This window comes from Rhinopithecus roxellana, chromosome 1 (assembly GCF_007565055.1).
Source record: "Rhinopithecus roxellana isolate Shanxi Qingling chromosome 1, ASM756505v1, whole genome shotgun sequence".
NCBI lineage: Eukaryota > Metazoa > Chordata > Mammalia > Primates > Cercopithecidae > Rhinopithecus > Rhinopithecus roxellana.
In genome coordinates, this window is record NC_044549.1 from 83,033,385 (window position 1) to 83,058,920 (window position 25,536).

The 25,536-nt window shown below is 37.7% G+C and overlaps 1 protein-coding gene across 3 annotated transcripts in view; it reads right to left on the reverse strand.

Moving 5' to 3' along the window:
- FHIT (fragile histidine triad diadenosine triphosphatase) overlaps positions 1-25,536 on the reverse strand; it is a 1,520,982-nt gene that overhangs the window by 1,345,329 nt on the left and 150,117 nt on the right. For 2 of the 3 annotated variants that reach the window (XM_030927123.1, XM_030927074.1), the window contains exons 3-4: positions 17,836-17,895; positions 5,119-5,277 (exon numbers count right to left, since the gene is read on the reverse strand). The exons of the other annotated variant lie outside the window; for it this stretch is intronic. The gene's annotated coding sequence lies outside the window, so the exon portion shown is untranslated. The remainder of the gene's footprint in view (positions 1-5,118; positions 5,278-17,835; positions 17,896-25,536) is intronic. 3 annotated transcript variants of the gene reach the window in all.

Genomic DNA, 25,536 nt, shown 5'->3' on the forward strand with positions numbered 1-25,536 from the left:
CCCTAAGAGTCCCTTAATCTAATTTACTAGGATCTACTTAATCTGGAGAGTAAAATAAAGCAACTACCCAATTTCAAAATATCCTTTTGCCTCTCCCAAATGACTCTTCTGGCATCATTTATATGCTGAGCTCCATATAACTTACTGGATTTATACGATCTTGTATCTCTAGATTGAGTTACAAATGGATGAATCTCTTGAAACCTAGACCAAAAAATAAGAATGGAATAAAAACAGAGTTTTGGTAGGGAAACTGTGACTCTCCAAGGTCAGTAGAGACATTGAGAATGGTTTCCCATGTCCCCAGGTATAAACTAAAATATCCATTGCTTTTGGACAGTATAAATGCAGAATGTACTCCAGATGAATAGAAATGAGCAAATCTTGAATGCAGAACTGAATTTCTTGGAGCTGTATTGGTTACCTAGAGGCATGAATTAGGTGGATCTGATTCTATGTTTTAAATAAATAGAAAAAAAATTAGTCCAGGTGATTACTGCTCCTCAAGCATGGTCACTCAAAGGACCTTCTTCTAGCTCCCTGGGATAGATGGTTGCTATTCATCAGCTCCACTCACTGAAGATGCTGTGCTATGCATTCCAAATGGAGCCTTGGAGGACTAACTGATATCATTAACACAGACTCATAGGGATGTCATCATTTTCTTCTTCATCACCTTCACCTAGATTAGTTTTAAGTGAACCATGTACTAGTTCTCAAATCAACCACATGGGGTAGGTTCCATTATTATTTAAATTTGCAGATGTGAATACAAGGCCACAAGGTCGTAAGTGACACTTCCAGGGCTCCAACCACTTCTGTATTATGTCAAAAGCCATGCTCTTAACCATTGCACCGTACTCCCTTCTACCGGCATAACATTTTAAAAATATATACCAGAAGAGCAAAAGAATCCCAAGCATGGGAAGGATGAAAGAGAAGGGTGGCCGTTGGTACAGTGGAGCATAATGGGCCAGTCTGACTCTGAGACTCCTGTTTCATAGTGTCTGCATGTCACTAAAAAGGATCTAGACAAAGGTTCACAAACACAAATGAATATGGGGGCCAGGACGTTAACATACATGAGTAAAGAGGATGAAGTGCATGACAAAAAGAGTCGTGAGGAACGTCGTAAACGGAAACACATGCCCTATGGGAAGAAGGCAATACTCTCAGGTGTATATGTGGTTCAAATGTTGCCAAATCAATGGATTTTTTCAAGAGATGAAAAAAATCCAATTTTAATGCAAATTGCTTCTATTTCCAAATGATGATTTCAATGTCATGTTTAAAAACACTTTGAGTATGACTTGGTTCCCTCTAACCTCCACACATAAGCATTAACATGGACAGAAGTATAGCAGCACTGTGAGGTGCTTTTCCACAGCCATTGGTCCTTCATCCTTGCTAACACACCTTAATCGTTCTCAGGTACCTGCAGGTGGTAATGTGTCCAGGGAAGATAGGCCTTACTCTCAGCATAAGAGGCTGAAACGTACTGGCCCCAGCCAGTGAAGGTAACTGAATACTTCATTGACAATGACTAGTCTGGGATGGGATGCATGTATGACTCAGTTCTAGCCAAAGAGAAATAGAAAGATATCTGCTAAGAGACTTTAAGGAATGATTTTCTTTCTTGAAATAGAAAGAGAGAGGCCCACCATGAGATGGCCCTTTTTGCCCACTTCCCTCCTATCCTGTGTTGAATGCAATCTGGGACACTGTGGTATTGAAAGCTCTGGCAGCCATTTTGTGGCAGGAGGTAACAAGTCTGAGGATTAAGGCCAATACACTGCCAATGGTGGAATGAATGCATGAAAGGAGCTTGGATCCTTGTTTAGCAGCCAAATCAACACGGAGACTACTTATTTGGAAGCTTCTTATATAGAAAACAGTAAATCTCCTTGTGTTTTACGGTACTATCAGTTGAGTGTTCTGTTACTTCATACTGAATACATTCTAATGAAGGATCTCACTTTCAACCTTACTTCAGAGTTCTAGCCTTTTGTTTACAGCACCCTTCATACAGGAAAACTTCAAGTTTACACAGTTAGAGTGTGCAACTAGATGTGAGATAAGGCTCTGCCACTTGAGAACGCCCACACGCTGCTTCAAAAATTTAAATTATGCTGTTAGCTTTTCAAGATGGATGAAATCCTTTACAGGATCATATAGCAAGGACTAAATTGCTCTCACAGTTGCCAAGCAACTGTGTATATGCTGCCTACAGACAAAAATTCATGACCCTTGACTCCCTAAAGGAGAGTCTTTACCCACAACTGATATGCATGTGCCCAAGTCTAACACTTCCATCCAGCAAAGGTCATGGTGTACATCTGGGCTATCCAATATCTCAAGCTCATTATACTGCCAACTTATATCATTCTTGATCACACCATGAATTATGATTTCTGCATGCAAATCCAAACGACAGAGCAGAGAGTGCCCTGGGGCATAATTCCTGTCCTTTGGCCTGTCTCATTATATAGACTGATTGGGTACCATCCAGGCAAACAAACAAACAAAAAAAACATATGAAGGTTCCTATTAGCCTGAAGAATCACTGTCAGGTAAACAGAGTTTTGTAAACAGCTTCCAATATTCAAGGAAAGTTTGAGTCTTCACAGTGAGTAACGTGATCAACTTTAATAATGTCTCAAGGGGCTTCTATCTCATGAGTCATTTCAAACACACACACACACACAGGCTACGATGTGCTTATCATTCTTTTAGGATGGAAATCTCAAAATGCAAATATAGATGGTGTGTTCACATTTACATTTCATAATGATCTAAGTGTTTTGTTTTTGCATGTGAATTTTCTAATACTTTAAATCATAGAATCATGGTATATAAAAATCAAAAGAGACCATGAGAACAAGAAGTCCAATCCAAGAGAAATTAAGGGGCACAGCTGCTGAGGGGTGAACACAGAATCCAAGTTGCTGGACTCTCAGTCTACTGCCCTTCCCCAAAACTAACATGCATGTCCCTCAGGCAATCAACCCTTAATCATTGTGATGATAAACATCAGGGACAATTTAATTTCAACTTGACAATAAGTCAAACTCTCCATGTAGCCCTTAGCTGCTATACTAGTCAGAAAAAGTTTAAGGTGAATATGAACCACTCTTTTACTACCTTCCACCTCAAAAAAAAAAGGAAGAGAATCTTAAATATACAAGCTTTTATTCTCTCATTTAACAAGTTTGGAGATCAGTAGTCTAGTGCTGACATGGCAGTTCTACAGACTCATTACAGACGTAGATGCCTTCAACTTACTGTATCTTCATTCCTAGAGGGTGACTGTCTTAGTCTGCTTTGTGCTGCTATAACAGGACCTGAGACTAAGAAATTTATAAACAACAGAGATTTATTAGCTCACAATTCTGGAGGCTGGGAAGCCCAAGATCAAAGGCCCACCTCTTGTGAAAGCCTTCTTGCTGTGTTATACATGGAAGAAGGCACCACATGATGAGAAAGAGCACGCAAAGGAGCAAGAAGTGACTGAACTCACTTTGATAAAAAACCCACTCTTGCAATAGTGAACCCACTCCCATGATAATGACATTAATTCATTCATGAGGATAGATCCTCCATGCCCTAATCACCTCTTAAACATCCCACTTCTCAACACTGTTGCACTGAGAAATTAAGTTTCTAAAACATAAACTCTGGGGACGCATTCAAAACACAGCATTCATCTTCTTAACATAGCCAAAAAGGCCAGGCATGGTGGCTCACACCTGTAATCCCAGCACTTTGGGAGGCCAAGGTGGGTGGATCACCTGAGGTCAGCAGTTTGAAACCAGTCTTGCCAACATGGTGAAACCCCATCTCTACTAAAAATACAAAAAATTAGCCATGCGTGGTGGCACACACCTGTAGTCCCAGCTACTCAGGAAGCTGAGGCAGGAGAATCGCTTGAACCCAGGAGGCGGAGGTTGCAGTGAGCTGAGATCATGCCATTCGACTCCAGCCTGAGCAACAAGAGCAAAGCTCTGTCTAAAAAAAACAGAAAAAAGAAAAAAAAAAAACAGCCAAAGTAATTAATGAGCCGTCATGTCTGCAACCCAGCTGGCAACAAGGAGGAAGCTGTAATACGCCTTCTCTTTAAGGATTCTCCCAGTTAGTGTACCCCTGAAAGCAAAGCCTAAGACAAGGACCAATGGCATAGGTTCCAGTAGGTTATTTGGATGGTGATCTCAGAAAATTTGAATGAAAGAGATGAGACAGTAAAAACTGGAAGGAAAAAGGAAACAGCATGTGTTATCAACATCTTGGGAGCTATGTGAGGAGCTGTGTAGAATGTACCCAAAACGGTCCATCTAATTGATAGAAGGCTGTGGCAACCCACCAATTGGTTCAGCATTGCCTGTAGTGCTGTTACTTCCCCGACCATGCCTGTGCGTGGGCTGGGAAGGCTTCTTTGGTTTTCGAGTAAGGCCTAAACCAGAATAGTAGATGTACAGCACAGCAGAACTTGAGGACCTTAGCAGCACATGACAGCATCTGCCACAACTGCAAAGAAATTAGGTGGGGATAGGGAATGTGGCATTCTGCACCTGCTACAAGAAAATGTCCAGAAAGTTGCTCATAAAGCTTCTTATTATCTGTATGCATCAGGAGTCCTCAAGACAATCCTTAGACTCAATGATTCCCTAAAAGACTCCCAGAACCCAGAAAAGCTTTGTACTCATGGTTATGGTTTGTTACAGAGAAAGGATACAGATTAAAATCAGCAAAGTAAAAAGGTATACAGGAAAGAATCCAGGAGACAACAGGCACAAGCTTACAGTGTCCTCTACCAGTAAAGTCACACAGCTGGTTCTTAATTGTCCCAGCAACTATGTACAACAACATGTATAAAGTATTGCCAACCCAAGAAGCTCACCTGAGCCTTGGTGTCCATGATTTTTATTGGGAGTCAGTCACATAGACATGGACTTCCCATATGAATGACCTTAATTACCCAGTCTCCAGTCCCCCCAGAGGTCAAATTGATACAGCATGGCCCAGGACTTCGAGTGAACAGAAACAGTATTCACCATCAATCACATTGTCAGTTTAAATTATCTGGCAAGACCCACAGTTTCAAGTATTCAAAGATACTCTTACCAGTTAGGGTGCTTCAAAAGCTCCAAGGTTATCTCTTAGGAGATGGTCAAGGGCCAGTCTTTTCTTTGGCATCTGTGGAATTTGAACACCCCAAGCCTTGAGTTAACCCCTTACTGAACAGCCTGTTTCGTCAGAACTTAGTCAAATGGCCATAACAACCTGCAACAAAAGAAAGAAATGCAGTCTTTGTTCTGGGCAGCCATATGGCTACTCAATATTTTGGAATTCTATTATTGTATAATGGTGGTTCTCAAACTTCAGCACATCAGAGTCACCTGAGAATTCATTAAAATAGCCTGCACAACCTCCTCCTCAGAGTTTCTGATTAAGTAAGTATAGGGTGAAGCCCGATAATTTGCATTGCAGTAATTTACCAGGTGTATTAGTTTCCCAATAAAGCCAGAACAAATTTGCACAAACTTTGGGCTTAAAACAACACAAATTCCTTACCTTACTATTCTGTGGGTCAGAAGTCTGACACAACTCCCACCAAGCTCAAATCAAGGTGTGAGCAGACTCCTTTCTGCAGTCTCTAAGGAAGAATGTTTCCTTGGTCATTCCGGTTATTGGCAGAATGCAGTTCTGAAGTCCTGTTTCCTTATTGCCTGTCAGCTGAAGGTCATTCTCAACTCCTAAAGGCCATCCACATTTGTTAGGAGGTTGACCCCTCCTTCCATCATCAAGTCAGCAATGAGGGGTTGGGTTTTTTTCATGCTTTGAATCTCACCTGCCTCCTCTAGTGCCTTATCTTTCTGATTGCAGCCTGAAAATGTTCTCTGATTTTTAGAGCTCATGTGACTAGACGGGGCGCACCCAGGTATCCAGGAGAACCCTGCCGTCTCATGGTTCGTAATCTTAGTCACATATGCAAAGTCTGTTTTGCCGGGTAAGATAGTATATTCACAGGTTCTGGAGATTAAGGCGTAGCTATCTTTGCGAGGAGGGAGCATAATTCTACCTACCACACCAGTCAGTCCACTCTGATTCTGTGGTTAGGGAACACACTTTGAGAACCACCAATATAGAAAATAAGAGAACCAGAAGACTCTTCCACAATGTAGCCTTATTTTACATTGTTAGAAAGTCAATGAAAGCTTTTAACAAACTAGTTGACTGCAGCTTTACCTCTTCAGTGGGCTGCTTTCCTACTCAAAAACTAACGAGAAAAAGGGCAGAAAGGGGGACCAAAGAATAGCAAAACAAAAACTGAAATCACTCCCTGACTAGATCATCAGCTCTTGCATACTCTGGCCATTTCTCAGATGTATTCAGTGAAACTCTTGTTTGAGAGAAAGAGGGAGAAAACACAAGCCAATCTTGAATCAAAATTAATAGAGAATTCTACTAAAATTCAACAGGTTCTTCTTTTTTTATTTTTTAATGGTAAGATCCCCCAAGGCCTTTAAAATACCAATGTCTGCTTTAAATCTCCAAGAAGGAGGGCAGAGTTTTTGAAAATGATAGCCATGGTTTTTTTCATGGCACATATAATGGAATTGGGTTACCTGGAAAAACACATGAGTAAAGGTTGTTCCACAAGGGGAAAGGTGGTAACTCAATGCACCTTCACTTTCTAGGTTGGTGCTTCTCAATTTGACTGTATACTGAAATCATCTTAGGAGTTTTAAAAAGCACTGATGCCTAGGTCACACACCCCAGTGATTCTGATGCAACTGGTCTGGGGCATGTCTTGGGCATTGTGCTTTCCCCCCATATCTCCCACACGATTGTAACATGTAGCCATGATTAAGGACTGTGATGGTGGGTGATAACCCTGTTTTCCTGAGTCTATTAGAGTATGAAGTTACTAACCAGAGTGAGTAAGCTTGGTATTGTTCTCTGTATTTTAATTCCTGCTCAACCAAATTAAGGAAGTGATTTCAAAAATTAAAAGAGAAGAGATAATCTAGGGTAGCAGGCAGTACTAACCAACTCCACGTTCAAGAATATCATCCTTTGTTAACCATCATTGCGTGATTTTAAACTCTTTGTATCCTCAGAATTTAGCACAGTGTCCCACACATAGTCTATGTTCAGGAAGAACTGTGGTAAATGATAAATAAGTATGAACAAAGTCCCCTTCAAAATGAAGATTGCAGGAGAATCAAGCTTCAGTCAGACATAAGTGTACACTATTCTAGTGAGATAAATCAATCAGATAAACAGGATGGGGAATCATCATTTTGGTTTTGTTGTTGTTGTTATTGTTGTATTTGAGACAGAGTCTCTCTCTGTCACCTAGGCTGGAGTGCAGTGGTGCGATCTCGGCTCACTGCAACCTCCGCCTGCAGGTTCAAGTGATTCTCCTGTTTCAGCCTCCCGAGTAGCATGCCTGGCTAATTTGTATAATATTTTAGTAGAGACAGAGTTTCACCATGTTGGCCAGGCTGGTCTCAAACTTCTGAACTGAAGTGATGCACTCACCTCGGCTTCCCAAAGTGCTGAGATTACAGGCATGAGCCATCGTGCCTGACCAGGAACCACCATTTCGATTGGCATGGTACCAGGTACACAGAATTTACCCAATAAACTATTTGATGTGTGAAAGAATGAATAAATTTTGGCATTAAAAAGCAGGCTTCAGTATGTCAAAGCAAGAGGTAATTGGGTGAGGACCAGAGGATGGAGCCCAGAGCAGGAAATGAAGTTCAGAGAAGAGGCAGATGTTCAACATAGTGCGTCTCCTCCTCCAGTTTTGAGTAGGTCACTGAAAACACTTGGCATGGCAGTGAAAATCACTCAAAAGACCCCTGTGGAAATGGACAGACTTGTGTGGAAATGTGCAAATCTCGGCTGCTTCTAATTCATTTCTGTCTTTCTAACCTATCAGAATCCAATGCAGTCTCTTTGGCTCTATCCAGGATAATTCAAAATGGAATTGTACACATAAGCTTCCTGCCTTCTGCTCCTTCTCTTCATAACCAATGTGTTGCTACACAGCAATTTCCAAATGCCTCTTCCCAGGGCAACTTTTGAGAGCATCTCTCTTTGTACTCCCTAAAATAGATAATATTAATTTTCTTTGACATGTTATACGTTTTGAGGATCCATGCATCCCTAACAAGTGCCCAGTCTTACGATGGTACAGCCTCTCATCCAATGTTCTGTCATTTAATTCATGATGCTGTTTATCTTGGCTGCAAGAGAGTGAATTATTGGCATATTCAGACAGTCTCATACCACCTCTCATCCTCTCCATTATCATAAAAGTTAAAATTATTTATTTATGAACCAAATAACTTATCTGAACATTTTAACAACGCACGAGCACTTACGGAGGTTTTTCTTTCAATTTGGGTAGAGATACAAAGTCAAATATGATTTCAGTACAAGTTGTGATGGTTTTTCTCAGTATCTTATATGGGGTTCCATTTTTGCCTTGTACAATTAATACAAGAAGCATAATGAACTCTCAGCAATCCCCTTGAGAAATGACAAAGAGGTATAAGCAATAATTTATCTGTGGAATGCAGGGCCTTGATACATAACTTCCAAATCTACTCCAAAAGAAAAAGAAAAGAAAAAAAATTCCTAGCTAAGAGCCATGAAGAAAGAGCCCAAACACTCTCACACATTTTGTTGGAAAGGTAGACTGTACAACATATTTGGATTGCAATCTGGCAATATGCTTTGAATGTTCACAGTTTTAAAACATACATGTCCTGACCCATTATTTCAAAGGCTGTATCCTGATCCTGATGAACTAATAAAAGATGCGCCTAAAGATATATCATGTGTGGATGCTCATTTACAGCATTACTTCCCATAAAGAGAAATAGGGAGAAACAAATAAGAGACCTTTCTAACATATTTTGCTATCTATAAAATGGATTGCTATGCAGTCATTAAAAATAATGTTCCTAAAAATTAGTTTATAAGAAAATGTATAAAAATGTACATGATATAAAGTTAAGTGGAACAGCAACATATCAAACAGTATATGCAGTCTATTTCCAATATGTTTATAGTAAGTATCTGCATATATATTTCTACACTGGCATATTATTCTACACGGAAAATGATCAATACATATTTTTGAGTGTATAAGCAGGGTGTGTGTGTGTTTATAAAGACGAAGATGAAATACCCCAAAATATTAATAGTGGTTATGGTTAGATAGTGATAGTGAAATTATGGGGGATATTTATTTTTTTCTTTATATTATCCTACATTTTCCAAATTGCCTCAATGCAAATGTTATTTTTATAACTTATTACTGATTTGTGGGCTAAAGAGACCCATTGACATTTTCTCTGGAATATTCTAGTGACACAATCACTCTGCTGTTAGGTAGTCCCACCCCTCGCACTCCCTCATTTGGTCTTTTCCAAGATCAAGGACTTTAGAGCCAGAAACATTTGGATTCAAATCCCAGCTCTCTACTTTCTAGCTCTATGACCATGGATAAGGTCATTCTCTCTGGGTGTTCTGGACCTTTGGGATAGAGTTGTTGGAGAGTTCAATAAGGAGTGTTGCATTCCTATCCAATAGTTATTTCTCCCTCCCCTTCCTTTCCAATAGGATCTGACTGTGTGATTTTATTCAGGTATTGACTGCCCACACCCTATATCCAGGGACAAGAGGCTGGGGCCTACTCAGGGCTAAGGCTTGAAGCTTAACTGGACTAGGACAAGCATGGTAACTTCATTCCCCTTGCAAGGGATCATGTCAGGATATGGTTTGCAATTCTGGCCAATCACCTAGGTTGGACAATTGTTGGAGGCCAGGGTGGTTCTGAGAAAATTTTCTTCACACTTAAGTAAACAAAGGACACCTGGAAGGATGAGTATTCATTGCCATTTCTGGCCTTCAGACACTGAGGATTTCTGGACCCACTGTAGTCAAATTGGAACCATTAGAAGAAAAGCCGGAAAAGAAAAGCAACACCTGAAAGAGGGGAGAAAAAAAAGACAGAAAAAAAACTTGGTTTTTGATAATGTTGTTGCTGAATTCTGGCATGGCCCTATTTTTTAAATCTATATTTAAAATTTTTGTTTAAATCAGTTGAACAAGGATTTCTATTACTTCTATCTGAAAGGATCGTAAGTGATACAAAAAGCAAGTGCCAAGCTCAGGACAGAGAGCAGAGTTCAACAAATAAAGAAGAAAAAAAAAAAGAAAGTCTTTTCTTTCTCTCACCGTCCAAATACATATTTAATATACACAGTATATACTTGTTTATGACTTGTAAATGTAGTTAATAAAGAAGATAGCAAGAAAGAAAGGGGTAAATGCACCTTTTCCTCCTCGTAAAACATGCACAACAGGACTCCATTTCTCTAATTTTTTTATAAAAGCCCCCAAAAAATATGGACAAAGACAAAGTTTTCCAAGGAAAGACGTGTGCTGTAATGGATTATATCTTGCTAAAAATTCTAGGCCTTCTAAAAAAACAAAATCTTGAATAACAAAGACCTCCTCCGATCCCTCCTCCCTGTAGGTCTTGAACAACTAGCCAGAGGCCCTGCTTTTGTAAGAGTTTCCCTAGATAGATCAGGATGGATGGAGTGTATGCTGTTAGATCAAAAGAAATCATTTGCTACTTGAATATGCATGGGCTACATTAACTGTGAGCTTTAATCAAGTAATGGAGACTGACAGGCTTCTTGGCCTATAGGGGCTCTATAGTAATAAAATGGGCACTTTTCTAAAAATGGCATTCATAAGAGTCAAGTGACTGGACAACTACTTTGTTTGATTCCACATCCCAGGCTGGACAACCTCTTCTCATATTCTTTTGCATCTGATACTGATGGGGAAGAATAAGCCAGCCTGAGCTATGCTTAGATATTTTAAGTTTTAGTGAAAAATAAAATATATGTGTTAAAGCCTGGAACATTATCTGTGATTTGGGTGTAAGGTCTAAAAAATATGGACAAGTGGGAATTCAAAAATCACCCTTCCAGCACTGCAAAGAATTGGTGAGTATTCAAGCTTTAGGAGTTGGGTTTGTGCATTTTCCTTTTATAACTATTGCTAGCCATCCCAGAATGTTGCACTCAGTAAGAAGGGCTAACAGTGTCCTGCTGGCCCTATTCCTATGTGTCATCTTGCGGCATTTCCAGTTAATGGCATGACTGTAATGACTAGCAATTTAAATAATGGAGGCTGAAGCAGAGGCAGCTATAAGGACACAATGCAGAAATTGCCACAGTTTATCAACATCACTGGCACCCAGCTCTTCGTTACCTCCTTGAATAGGGTCAAAGTAGTTAAAGTGATGCTGTAAATACCGACTAAAACAAAGCAGCAGTTTATTCTTGATTTGGCATTGAGTATTTATAACAAACAAGTTGCATTTCCCAGGCATGGGTTATTAGACATGGGAATGTAATTGATATTAACAAACTTTCAGGCTCCAGTAACTTTTTCTCACTGCATGTCAGTTTAATATTTTTTAAGCACAAGCAGTGCATGCCAAATGGAAAACAAGAGGAAGAACACAAAAAACCCCTTAAGCCTTCAGTACTACGTGAAAAACAACTAACCCATTTATCTTACAGAATCCTTCAGAGGTTTGCTATAAACTTGGAAGAGAATATCAGAGAGCCTTCTCTTTTTGAGAGGGTATTCGAGTGATTTTTAGAAATGAGACATCTCTAACTGTAATTTTGTTTTCTGTTCAGAACTAGAAGAGTATGCAAAAATATCTAAAAATATAAATTGTGCATCTACTGCATTACAGCAGAGGCTGAACACAGGTGACCCGTGAGCCAAATTTGACCCATTGCTCTGTTTCATGTGGACCATACGGTAATGGCTGACTTTGTGTTTTAACATTTTAAAATTCTTTTCAACATTTGTAAATTGAGAGATTTCACAGAAAATGCTGGAAGCTCTGACCCTACCGGCACCCCACTCCTACAAGATAACAAATGGCCAGGGCTGAGTTGAGGCTGCTTTTGTCCTTTGCCTCAATTGCATCACTCCTACAGTCTCCTTGTCTCTGAGGCCAAATGAGAAAATAAGCTTCCAGAATTCATCAGCCTCAAGAGGTGATACTGGTAGAAAATATAATAAGCTTTCATAATGGCTTAGGTCAAGGTGTAAATGACAGAGCTATAAGGGCTGGTAAAAGAACCAAACCTTTCCAATCCAGAGACAAAAGGAAAAGTGAGATCCATCCATGACATATCTCTTGAGGACTCTTTTAGGACCAAGATAGTGAGTGTAGAATGGACCATGCATGCCTCAGTCTGTCAAATTTTATGTTTCTAAGGACAAATAGGCTACACAACTTTCACCCTATTTTTATATGGGAAGTCTGTTGAAAATAATACAATACACAAAAGTCTTTAATATGTTTTAATATTGAGTCTTTAATATGTCTCTAGCACAGAAATAAACATCTTGTGTATATTGTTTCTAATTTCCACAATACCATGAGCTAGAAATATACAGAATAGAAGAACAGTGGGATCAGAGAGGTTAAGTGATCTATCCAAGACCATGCAGGTGTTAAGAGGTAGAGGAATGGTTTGAACTTGTAACAATGTGACTCCAAAACCAAAACTTTTTTCCTTACACTGAAATACAAAGTATCAGGCCAAGTCTCTCTGCAAATATTCATCATGTTTCCTTTGGTTCTTCATTCATTTAATCAAAAACAAGTTATTGTGCACATACAAGGAACATAGTATTCATCCTTGTGCATCTGACAAGTCAAGGAGACAGGTGTATAAATACCTAACCAAACTTACAGGCAGGAAGAAGGAGGCTAAATGTGTTTATTATTTAAATAAACTCCATGAAGTCAGGTACTGCAGTTTGTTGATCATTGTCACATACCTGAAACACAATCTTGAACCAACGAACATTTGTGGGTGGAAGGATAAATGAAGACAGTCCCACTTAAGGAAGTACAAACTTCAGGTAGAATTAATTCTGCCTAAGATAGATCAAAGAAAGCCCCCAAGTGCAGTGGCACTGAATTGGACTTGGAAGAATGTATGAGGTATGTACTAGTGAGAAATGAAGTGACAGGAGCTATGGCTCTGGATAAACACAGGCATGGGAGCATAGAAGCCCACAAAACATTTGGGTAATAGAGTTCAAGCATACTTAGAGCACAGGAAAGGCGAGAAATGAGAGTGAGAACTAAAGTCAAAAAGGTAATTGGGCATCATGTTGCACAGAGTCTTCAAGTCAATTACAAAAAAAAAAAAAAAAAAAAAAGAAAAAAGACAGCCACGCCAGTAGAAAGCAGTAATGTGACAGCTTTTGGCAAACTGGGAATATATCACCCCTACTTCCTCCCTGCTGATCTTAGAAGAATCCTAAGTGTTTACGCCTAGTTTGTAAGACCCCAAGAAACTCTCCAGGGGTCTAATTCTCACCACTCAGCTAAGAACTCTCAGCTCAAAAGATACTGGCATCTGGAAAGCCTTCTTCAATGTCCCTAAGTCTGAGTTCCTTACACCCTACACTTCACCCATCTCATAATGTGTTTTTCTTATCTCTCTCCACCATCACTGCCTTCCATGTGGGCAAGCACTACCTTTGTTGATTCCGAGCATGTTGCAAACAGCCTGGCACATAGCAAGTACTCAATAAATAGCTTGGAAATAATTATTACATTAGTGAATTGAATGATTGATGCACTGACTGACTGTTGAAAAAATAGTCAAGGAGAGCCATAGGAGACTGCCACCATAGCCCAGGGAAAACACCTCTTTATAAAGGTCCAGATGTATTTCTTTAAGTAGGCACTTTGCTAAATGGGAGTGGTGGTTAGCTAAGGCAGACAGCAAAGCAGAAAAAGGCAGGGCCAGCAGGCAGTTGCTGGGGAGACCACAATTCCATGGGACTACAGCCATTAGCATGCAACACTGGGTAATCTGATTTTCATGACAGACAGATTTATTATGACTTCTAAATATATAAATCTCAGGTTATGCTTTCCAGCTAACCTAACAACTTGATATATGTGTCTGACATCCCATCTTAAAATCAGATTCTAGCTTCTAATTAATTTTTATTCACCCATCGCTCTAACAAGAGAGGCAGGAAGTCTCAGTGGGATAAACAATAGACAAGGTATTAGTCGTTTCTACTGTGCGGCACATTTTCCATTGAGTCTCTGGAGTTTTCTTTTTCTTTGCTGCCAAAAAAGGGGGGCCGCACCCATTCTCTCTGTGGCTTCTAGGAAGAATGAGTGGAAAACATTATACAGGCACCTGAGAATCATTATTTCTATTAAGTAACCAGGGCTTGATCCATCACTTCCACTTCCCCACTCCCTGCTCTCATCCACCCATACAGAAATTGGAATGACATCATATTCTAGTCAGTTTAAAGACTGATCATTGCTTATGTGTTACCATACATCTTGCTTTCTCCAATAATATTATCAGCAGATAGTTCTTGAAGCTGAATTGCAAGCGCCACAATGACCTGACTTTAAACCAATAATAGTGATCATATAGGCTAAAAGTACAACCTACAGCTTTTTATATAATCTGAACAATATTCATAATTCATTCACATTCAGATACTTCATTAACAATGCAAAGTAATATAGTTGTAGCTAGGAAAAGTTTTGTAATCCACTGATTTCTTTAATGAGCATTCTGTGAATCTGTGTTTTTTAATATAATTTTCATATATGAATATAATTTTAAGAACATTTTATTCTATGTCCTTTTTCCAAATTATGAAAGTCAATATGGGTACCGCAGAACAGGTTAGGAAAAAAAAGATGTTCACATTCAAGTTTTTAAGTTTTTAAATGTTTAGTTCTCACTATGTGCCAGACATTGTTCTCAAAATGTCAGATGCATTAAATCCTCCTCAAAACTCTATCAGGTATCATAATTTATCCTTGTGATGTGTTTAAAAAGTTGTTTGCAGTCACAAAAGCTAGTAAGTTGTACAACTGAGATTTCAATTGAGGCTGATGGCTGAGGCTGTACCACCTTGGTCTTAATATACTGCCTGCAGATTTAAGGGAAACTTACTAAATAACTAATAGTATAAGTAGCCAGTTGTGTTTGCCAAAGCCATAAATCCAAACTACACAATCATCTTCACATTGAGAACACTATAGTGTTTCTGGCTTTTTGCAAGTAGATTTTAAAAATTTGGATACCGGTCTGTTTACCTGCCATAATATCGAATATAAACTAGGAGGAGAAATACATTCAGCAAAGAACTTTGTTTGATGGACATCATGAAATCACAAAAAGTGTCATTTTTCTGTTCATAATAAATAAATAATAAAAATAGGAAAATACCAAAAAATCTGCAAAATCTTCTCCTCCCTATTTATTACAAGTGTATACTTTCTAAATCTCTAGTGTCTATGTAATTTATTTGATGGTATGAAAGATGTATTTCACATGTACATGCACAGGGGCACGTGCACGTGCACACACACACACATACCCAAACACCCTATGTATACAAGAATTACTCTGTGCTCAATTTGTCTTCAGTTGAGCCCTGAAAATAAAATAAAGCCAAAAAATGAATTCATAAAATGACAAAAAGAAGTTCATTCACTTGCCCTTCGGGTACATACCATACTCATATGAACAAAGTTACATGTTCTCCCTACAAAAATCACATTTAAATATGTGATTTAAAGTATTTTTTGCTAAGTATTTTTATTTATTTCCCCCAAATTATTTGTGAAATGGAACATGTCCTACATATCAATAAATATGTCATTTAAAATAAATAAAATTTTAAATTGAAATTATCATCAAACTCTTAAAGCATTTCATTTTTAAAAAATAAATTTACACTGGAATAGAAGTCAAACAAACATTTAAAAGAACACACAAAGCATTCTTATTACAACTAATCTAAATGGCTGATTTGGTAAGTTTTAGAGTCTTTTAATAAAACCATATTTTACTCAAGTATTATTTAGTTAGAGCTTTATCAAAATATTTAATTACAAAATAATATCTATGATGTTCAGGTAAAACTATGCACAATATAATCAAATCCTTAGCATGAAGCCATTCAATTCGTCATTTAGAGATCTGTTTTCTGAGCCCACTCCAGTTTAAAATAGTTTCCTCAGTAAACATCAAATCTGCCTTTCCTCCCCTTTGCCCTCAGAATTAGTAGAGCATAATGTAATTCTTTTACCAGCCTTAGGAAAACACTATTGGAATGCATGAGCCAAAATGTAGAGATGAAATGGAACTGAAAAAAAAAGTTTTTTAAAAATGCAAAATCAATTACTATTTTTAATAAGTAGAAACAGCTTTTGTGCTAAGAAAAGAAATATTGCCCAGAGACAAAATAGATGTTCGATATTATAGTGCACTAATGAGTACATTTACATGTAATTTTCTGAAATTTATGTCCAAGACTAACTGCAAATAGAATTTAGTATCAACAGGAGTTTACAAAACCCATTCATTTTTCCTCTAATCATATTGAATATTTAAGGTGCTTGATTAGACTCAATTATTTTTCTTTTGGAGCCAACAAAGAGCCCTGACAGCTTTGAAAGAGATGGATTAATGGGGCATTTCCCACCAATGGGGAAACATTCCCGGCTCCCACAGCAGGAAAAAAAACAATGAGAAAGTTCATTCCAATTCACACGCATGCCACTGAATGAAATCTGCAGAGAACTCAGAGAAGGTCAGCTTGTCAAAGGATCACTGCAAAAAGCAGAAGAGGCAGAGACCCAAACTTAGTAGGACTTTGTGGCCTCCCAGCTCACAAGTCTGCTTCTTCATTTCAAGGCGGCCTGGAGAGAAGCATTTGACAAAGATCTATCTCCCACTGCACAGAAAAGATTAAAAGAATATGGACCCTAGCAAATCTCCTAGTACTTGGAATTGAGAAATAGAAAGGGAAATGTAGCTAATTTGCAGTAGCCCTGCTTCCTTGTTCAGATTTCCCGAAGCATAATAAAATAGAGAGGCTGTGTCTCCAGGGTTCCACTTCCAGCTGTGCCGCACAAGTTGGAAAAAACAAGAAGGGACATGTTACCTACTCACACCAAACTGCCTCTCCTGCTGCCATTCTTCCAACTCATTCTAAGGGAGGTTGTGAGCCCTCTCTGAAATGCTTTAAAAAGAAGCTATATTCCTAACTGGTCAAGGACATTTAGGTGAATTCCTGGCTGAAAGCAGAATGAGGAAAAAACTGTTCTCTCAAAGTGCCCAATCTTTGATGCATTCTGTTTTACTGTATGCTAAAAGCATCATCGTAGCCTTTTAATTAAATTTTCAAATTCTGGTTTGATGGTCCATGTTAAACTCAATTTGGTCAATTCAGTGCACCATCTACCCAGATATTCCTCCCTCTGAGACTTCCAGTAGAATCTTTCCTTGTCTCTTCCTAATTTCCAGTCTCTGCCTCTGTCATCATGTGACGTTCTCCCCTCATCTGTCTGTATCACTGTGTCTTTTCTCCTGTATCACTGTGTCTTTTCTCCTCTTCTATGAGGACACCAGTCACATTGCATTGAGGTTCCATTTTAACTCCATTATGACCTCATCTTAACTAATTATATCGGCAATGACAGTATTTCCAAATAAGGTCACGTTCTGAGACAATGGGAGTTCAAACTTCAAATATCTTTTTGGGGGCACACAAGTCAACCTATTCTGTACAGGGCACACAATTCAACCTATTAACACTCCCATATTAAATCAATCACCAAGTTGTGAGCAGACACCTAATACCTCTCAAATCTGTCAGCTTCTTTCTATACCCACCACTACCCTGAATCCCATGCAATTTTCTCACCTGGGTAATTATAAGAGCTTCCTAAATCCTCCCCTCATTTTTGCACTGCTTCAGTAGATTCTAAAAAAAAAAAAAAAAAAAAAAAAAAAAAAAAAAAAAAAAAAAAAAAAAAATGTGGTTATTGAAATGTAAGCAATATACAGGAAAGTGCATAAATCATAATGAATTTTTAGAGTACACACACCCACTTAACCACTACCCAAATCAAGAAATATAATATTACCATCATCCCAGAAGCACACTTCATATCCCTTCCCAATTAAGTTCCTCCTGCTCCAGCCGGAAGGAAACCATTATCCTGACCTCTAACAACATTGATTAGTTTTACATGGTTTGGGATTTTATATGAATGGTAACATTCAGCACATGCTTTTGTATCTGTCTTCTGCTGTTAGAATGATCCTTGCTGTTGCAACTACAAGTAATTGATTCATTTTCTTTGCTTTATAAATATTTCATTATGTGAATATACCCTTTTACTTATTCGTTCTAATGTTGATGACTATGCAGATTGAGTTCCATTTGGAAGAGCTATTAAAAATAATGGAGTGATGAACATTCTCACATTTTTAGCATATGTCTAGTAGAAGTGAAAGGTCATAGTGCTATAGTTGTTTTTCACTAGATATTGCCAGTTTTCTAAAGTAATTGTATTAATTTTCAATCCCACAGCACTGTATGATAGTTCCAGTCGCTTCATACCCTTGCCAACACTTAGTATTGTCAATCTTCTTTCATTTTAGTCATTCTGATGAGTGTCCAATGGTAGCTCATTGTCTCTAATAACTAATTATGATAAGAGTTTTGTAATATGCTTTTTTGTTTTGTTTTGTTTTTTGTTTTTTTGTTTTTTTGTTTTTTTGAGAAGGAGTCTCGCTCTGTCACCCGAGATGGAGTGCAGTGGCCGGATCTCAGCTCACTGCAAGCTCCACCTCCCAGGTTTACGCCATTCTCCTGCCTCAGCCTCTTTAGCCATGTGACTATCCTCTTGTGTAAAGGGCTTTTTCAGATTCATTGCCCTTTTTTCCAATGGGCTCTTTTTCTCCCATCCAAGTACTAATCAGGCCCATCCCTACTTAGCTCCCGAGGTCGGACTGATGTGTAGATGATATTTATATGATCTGAATACTAGTCCTTTGCCAGATATATTGCAATTATCATCTCTCATTCTGTGGCATGGGTTTTCTCTCAGCTAATGGTGTCTTTGGTTCATAAACTTTCCATTTTGATGTACTCTAATATATTTACCTTTTCATTTTTTGCTATTGTTTTAAAAATAGTTTTATTGAGATATAATTTACATACCACCCAATTCACCAATCAAGTGTATGTGATTCAAAGTTTTTTAGTATATTCACAGAGTTGTGTAACAATCACTATAATCCAATTTTAGAACATTCTAATCACCCCAGAAAGAAACCTTGTACCCACTAGCTGCCACTCCCTATTCCTCCCAACACCTTCACCCTCACTAAACTCTAACCAACCACTCATCCACTCTCTGTCTTTATTGATTTGCCTGTTCTGGGTATTTCTTATCAATGGAGTTATATAATATGTGGTTTTTTTGGTTTTGTTTTTGTGACTAGTTTCTTTCACTTTGGATGATGTTTTCAAGGTTCATCCATGTTGTAGCATATATGAGTACTTCACTGCTTGTTTGTCTAATAATATTCCATTGTATGGATATACCACATTTATTTATCCATTCATCAGTTGATGGTCATTTGGGTTGTTTCCACTTTGGGTCTATTAGATGAAATGCTGCTTGGATAGTGTTTTTTCATGTCCTGTTTAAGAAATATTTGGGATCCCAAAATCACGAAGACATTCTATGATGTTGTATTCTAGATGCTTTATTGATTTAGCTCTCACACTCAGATCAGCAATCCAACTGGAATTTATCTCTGTTTATGATGTGAGGTTCATCTTTCCCTGCCCTGATACCCAACTGATTCAGTACTATTTAATGAAAAGATCGCCCTTTCTTCATTGCTCCACAGTGTCATCTTTCTTAAAATTGAAGTGTCCCTACATGAGTGACTCTATTTCTGTATACTCTATTCTGTTCCATTAATCTATTACTATTTACTTATCCTTGTGCAATACCACATTATACTAATTACTGTAGCTTTATAATGAATTTATGAAGAGCTAATAGTATACATCCTGCAACTTTGTTCTGATTCCTCTTCAGAATTATCTTGCCTATTCTTTGCCTTTTGCATAATGGTGTTTTGATTAGAATTGCATGAAATTTAGAGATCAATTTGAAGCGAATGGACTTCTTGACCCTATTGAGTCACCAATTCATGGATATATTGTACCCTTCATTTATTAGGTCATCTGTAATTTCTCTCAGTAATATTCTGTACCTTTCTCTGTGGAGGTCTAATAAATCTTTTGTTAGATATATTCCTATGTTTTTAATATTTCAAGCTATTTTAAGTGGTAACTTTTAAAATACTCTTATTGAGGTAAAATTTACATGCTATGAAATTCAACCATTTAGATGTACAGTTTGATGAGTTTTAGTACATTTATGTAGTTATACAACCATCACCTCTACATAGTTTTAGAACACTTCTGTCAATCCAAACTGTTACCTCATGCCCTTTGCAGTTAATCCCCACTCCCTACACCAGGCAACAACTGATTTGCTTTCTATCTCTGTAGTTTTGCCTTTTCTAAAAATTGAATCATACACTATAGACTCTTTTGTGTCTGGATTCTTTCACTTCACATAATACTTTTGAAGCATATCCAGGTTATTTCAGGTATGGGCAGTTCATTCCTTTACAATGGTGAGTAGTACTCCCTTGTATAAATATACTAATTATTGCTTACCCATTTACCAATTGATAGATACCTAGATTGCTTCTGTAATAGCTTGGGACCATTACTAACAACATTGCTATAAATGTAGACATACATTTCATTTCTCTACAAGTTTTCATTTCAAGACCCTGAAGTGGAATTGCTACGTCTTATGGTAAGTACATGTTTAACCTTTTCAAAAAGTGCCAAATTGTTTTCCAAAGTAGCTGTACCATTCACGCTCCTATTAGCGTTGTTTAAAGGTTACGGTTTCTCCATATCTTCACCAGCACTTCTTATTACCTTTTTTACTGTAGCCATCCTAGTGGGTATAAATTGGTATTTCAATGTGGTATATAATAATGTTTCATAGTATTCCTCTGCTTTACATTTGCATTTTCCTAGTGATGATGAGCATTTTTCATGTGATTATTGCCATTAACATTTATGCTTTGGTTTGTTTTCTTATTACTGATTTATAAGAGTTCTTTATATATTCTGGATATAAATGCTTTATCAGATATGATTTGCAAATATCTCATTCCATTCTGTGGCTTGTCTTTTTGTTTTCTTAATAGTGTCCTCAAAGAACTCAAGTTTTAACATTTTATGAAGTTCAATTTATCACTATTTTTTTCTTTTAGGGAATCTTGATTTTGGTGTTAAACTAAGAAATATTTGACTAATATAAAGGCCAGGCACGGTGGCTCAAGTCTGTAATCCCAGCACTTCGGGAGGCCGAGATGGGCGGATCACAAGGTCAGGAGATTGAGACCATTCTGGCTAACACGGTGAAACCCCATCTCTACTAAAAAATACAAAAAAACTAGCCGGGCAAGGTGGCGGACGCCTCTAGTCCCAGCTACTTGGGAGGCTGAGGCAGGAGAATGGCATGAACCTGGGAGGTGGAGCTTGCAGTGAGCTGAGATCCAGCCACTGCACTCCAGCCTGGGCGACAGAGCGAGACTCCGTCTCAAAAAAACAAAAAAGAAATATTTGACTAATATAAAGTCATAAAAACTTTCTTACATGTTTTCATCTAGAAGTTTTATAGTTTTAATGCTTATATTTTGGTCTGTAATCCATTCCAAGTTAACTTTGTATATAGTACAGGCTAATTTTTGCATAAAGATATGCAATTGTTCCACCTCATCTTCTCTGGAAAAACAATTTGGTCATAGTTTATAATCCTTTTTATATGTTGCTGGATTCATTTTAAATGGTATCTTTTTAAAATTTCATTTTGTAATTCTTTGTTGCTGGTACATAGAAATACAATTGATGTTTTATACGGACTTTGTATCTAGCATCCTTGCTAAATTCATTTGTTAAATTTACATAATTATATCTTCTGCAAATAATATAATTTTATTGCTTCCTTTCAAATACTCATATCTTCTTTTTTTCTGTCTTTCTACATTCACCAGAACTTCCAGTACAATGCTGAAGAGCGGTGGTGAGAACAGTCACCCTTTTCTTAAATCTAATCTTAGGGCAAGGCTCTCAATATTTCACTTAAGTATGATATTTGCTGTAGTTTTTTAAAAATAGATATAGAGGCTTTATTAAGGATGTTTACTTATTGTCCTAGTTTGTTAAAAGTTCTTATCAGGATTAGATGTTGAATTTTATTGTATGGCTTTTCTCCTTTTCTGTTATTATGTTATTTGATTTTTGAACATTACCCTACTACTCACACCTATAATAAATACAACTTTGTCATGACATATATTCTTTTTCTATATTGTTCAATATGCTATTACTTTGTTTAGGATTTTTACATTCTTGAGACTTCCAAAATCTCTTCCCTATCTCTTTAGCGGCTGCTTTCTATTGAGCTTTTAAGCTTTTCAGGTCTTTGCCATTTACAAATCAACAAATGCTTCAAAAAGAAAAAGAATGAGAATGTTGAAGTCACTTCAATGCACCTCCTCCCTCCAGGGTTCTGACCTCTCAAGTCCTGGATGCCTTGGGCTCTTCAATGCCTTCAAACACATATCTTCTCTTTATTTTGGTTAGCTTTTCTAGTTATTCTGTTGGTGGATTATTAGCTACTCTATCATTACTAGAAGCAGAAATTCATCTTTTATAATATAAACTAAATCATATTATTCTGCTTCCTTGAATTTGCTTATGTGCTTATAAAACCTCCATATTCCCTACTATGTCCTATAAGATTCTAGTGATCCAGACATAGCCTTTCCCTCCATCATCTCCTACCACTCACTCCCTTGTTCACTCCTCTCCCACCATATGTATCTACTTTCTGTTCCTCTAACCCAACTGAGTTCATTCCCAAATCAGTGTTTTCGCATTTGTTCTTCCTTCTCCCTGGAACTCCCTGTCCCTGATCTTCACATGCCTGCCTCACTTCTGTCAATCTGTCTCAGTTTCAATGTCACCTCTTCAAAGAGGCCTTCTCAAGACAATTTATCTAATCTTGTGTCTCTCCTGCCTGATTCCCCACAAACAATATTTTATACATGAAATAAACGACAATGAAATTAAGCCAACAGAAATAGAGTTTGAACTTTCCAAAAACCACAGTGTTATCTCCATCCCACTTCTACATCCAACATAAAGAAAGCAACAAACTAAGAATATATAACATATTTGGGGACCACCTTTGTATATTATAATACAGATCTTAAGAGTATAATCTTTCTCTGGAGTGTGACAAACCTAAATCACGGCTACATCACTTTCCAGAAGTATAACTTCCAGCAAGTTTCTCAGCCTCAGTTTCCTAAACTATAAAATGGGGATAATGATAGAATCCGTTTGATAGTATTGTTGTAATTATAAAATAAATGTTATTTTGTATGGAAAGTGCTTAATACAGTGCTGTGTCATAAAAAGTGTTCCATAAACAAGAGCTACTGTGATGACTGACAATAATGCTCATGATGATAATGATGACAAAAACAATAAGACTCTGGAGCATCTGGTAAAATGCTAACTAATTCAATCAAACACACACAGATATAAACACACATATACACACAAAATTAAATATTGTAATTCATCTCCACCAAGTAGATGCAGCCTTTATCACTTGCATTGCTAGATTTGGCAGAGACCTCATTGCTTTGATTTCTGTACTAGGTAAGTTTGGTGGCAAGAAATACAGGCCAGTCCTAGCAAGTCTACTCAAAAATAAGAAAAATGAAAAGAATACTATAGTATCTCACAAAATTTTGAAAGAAAAAGGGAAACCCAAGCTTTGTGAAGAAGGAAATTAAGGCAACTCCAGAGAACTGAGAGGCAGGAGCTTAGAGACCTCCCTCTAGAGCACTGCTATGTAAATGACTAAAATACCATTAATAACTACTTTTTGCCCTCAATTCAAAATTCAAAATTCTTAGAAGAGAGAATCTGATTGGCATAATCAGATACCTACCCCTAGACCAGTCATCTCTTCCCAAGATAAAAAGTCAAACATTATGGTCTCAGTTGCTGGGAGCCCACCTCTGTGGATCAGGGGAAAGTGCCCAGAAAAGAGTTTTGTTTCAGAACCAGAAGGTCATCCCAAGAAGTATTATTATAATCGGAGGGACTCTATCTAAGATGGGCTTTCTCTAAAAGAAACCATTTTGTTCTACTGTGTGGCCATCCAGAATAGTAGTGACCAAGTTATGCACCATTAGCTGCTTGGGAGGGAGTTAATTACAAATTAAATATAATTGAATCAGTGAGTCTGCTTTCAAGTCCTCTAAATAGAATAACAACATGCTACCTTGTAGAGCCAATTTTGCAAATCGAAGCTGAATCCCTTGCTTTCTATGAAGATAAAGAGCCTCTGTGACATTTTTAAAGTATAGATGTAAACTTCAAAAACTTTAGCAGGGCAAGTCATCAAAATCTGGGAGAAAATATATTGGAAAATGTGCTCCAATAGGAGCCAGTGAAGGAACCCTATGAGGGAGTATAAAATATTAATATTCACCAATGCCAAGAAAATTTTCACACTATGCAGGTATCCAAAATGTGACTACTATCTTTGATTTCACAATTCCTTTCTACTTCTCTAACACAAATTGTTAGTGACCCAAAATGCTTGGAAAGAACTACAAAACACAGTGAATGCATTCTACTTGAACATTATCTTATCCTGTTGTACCTGCCAAAAGACACCAAGAAAACTGCAAGTATGGCTACGCTGGAAAAAACTGAAATGAGTAGTCATTTGTGAAGTACTGCAAGTGTGGGCCATGGTTGAGAGTCATGGACATTGAGAATATCAACAAAAGAGGAAGAAAACGAAGATTGGGATGGAGGTAGAAATGATTCCCATGGAATCACTGACATCAGTATACATTCCCTTAGCCTGTTATTGCATCAGTGTCTCCTACCGGAAATATTTACTGAACCAGTGGTACTCAGACTTTTTTTTCAGCAGGGAAAAAAATTTATTCAACATTTGGAAGACTGGCATAGGGCATCCAAAGTAGGGGTACAGCATGGTGAGAAGGCTCTTGTGTCAGACTACCAGGTCCATTCCCAGTTCAATATATACATACACAATATATACATACTGTGGTAAGATATCCATAACATAAAATTTACTATTTTAACCCTTTTTAAGTGTACAGCTTGGTGGCATTAAGTACATTCACAATGTTGTGGAACAACTACCTGTATCTAGTTCTAAAACATTTCAGCAACTCTAAGGGAAATCCTGTACCCATTAAGCATACATTCCCCGCTTCCTCCTTCCTCCAGTGCCTGGCAGCTACTCATCTGCTTTCAATCTCTATGGATTTGCCCATTATGGGCATTTCATATAAATGGAGTCTTTTGCATAGGGCTTATTTTACTTAGCATGTTTTTAATGTTCATCCATGTTGTAGCATGTATATTTTACTTCAGTAAAAAAAATAAGAA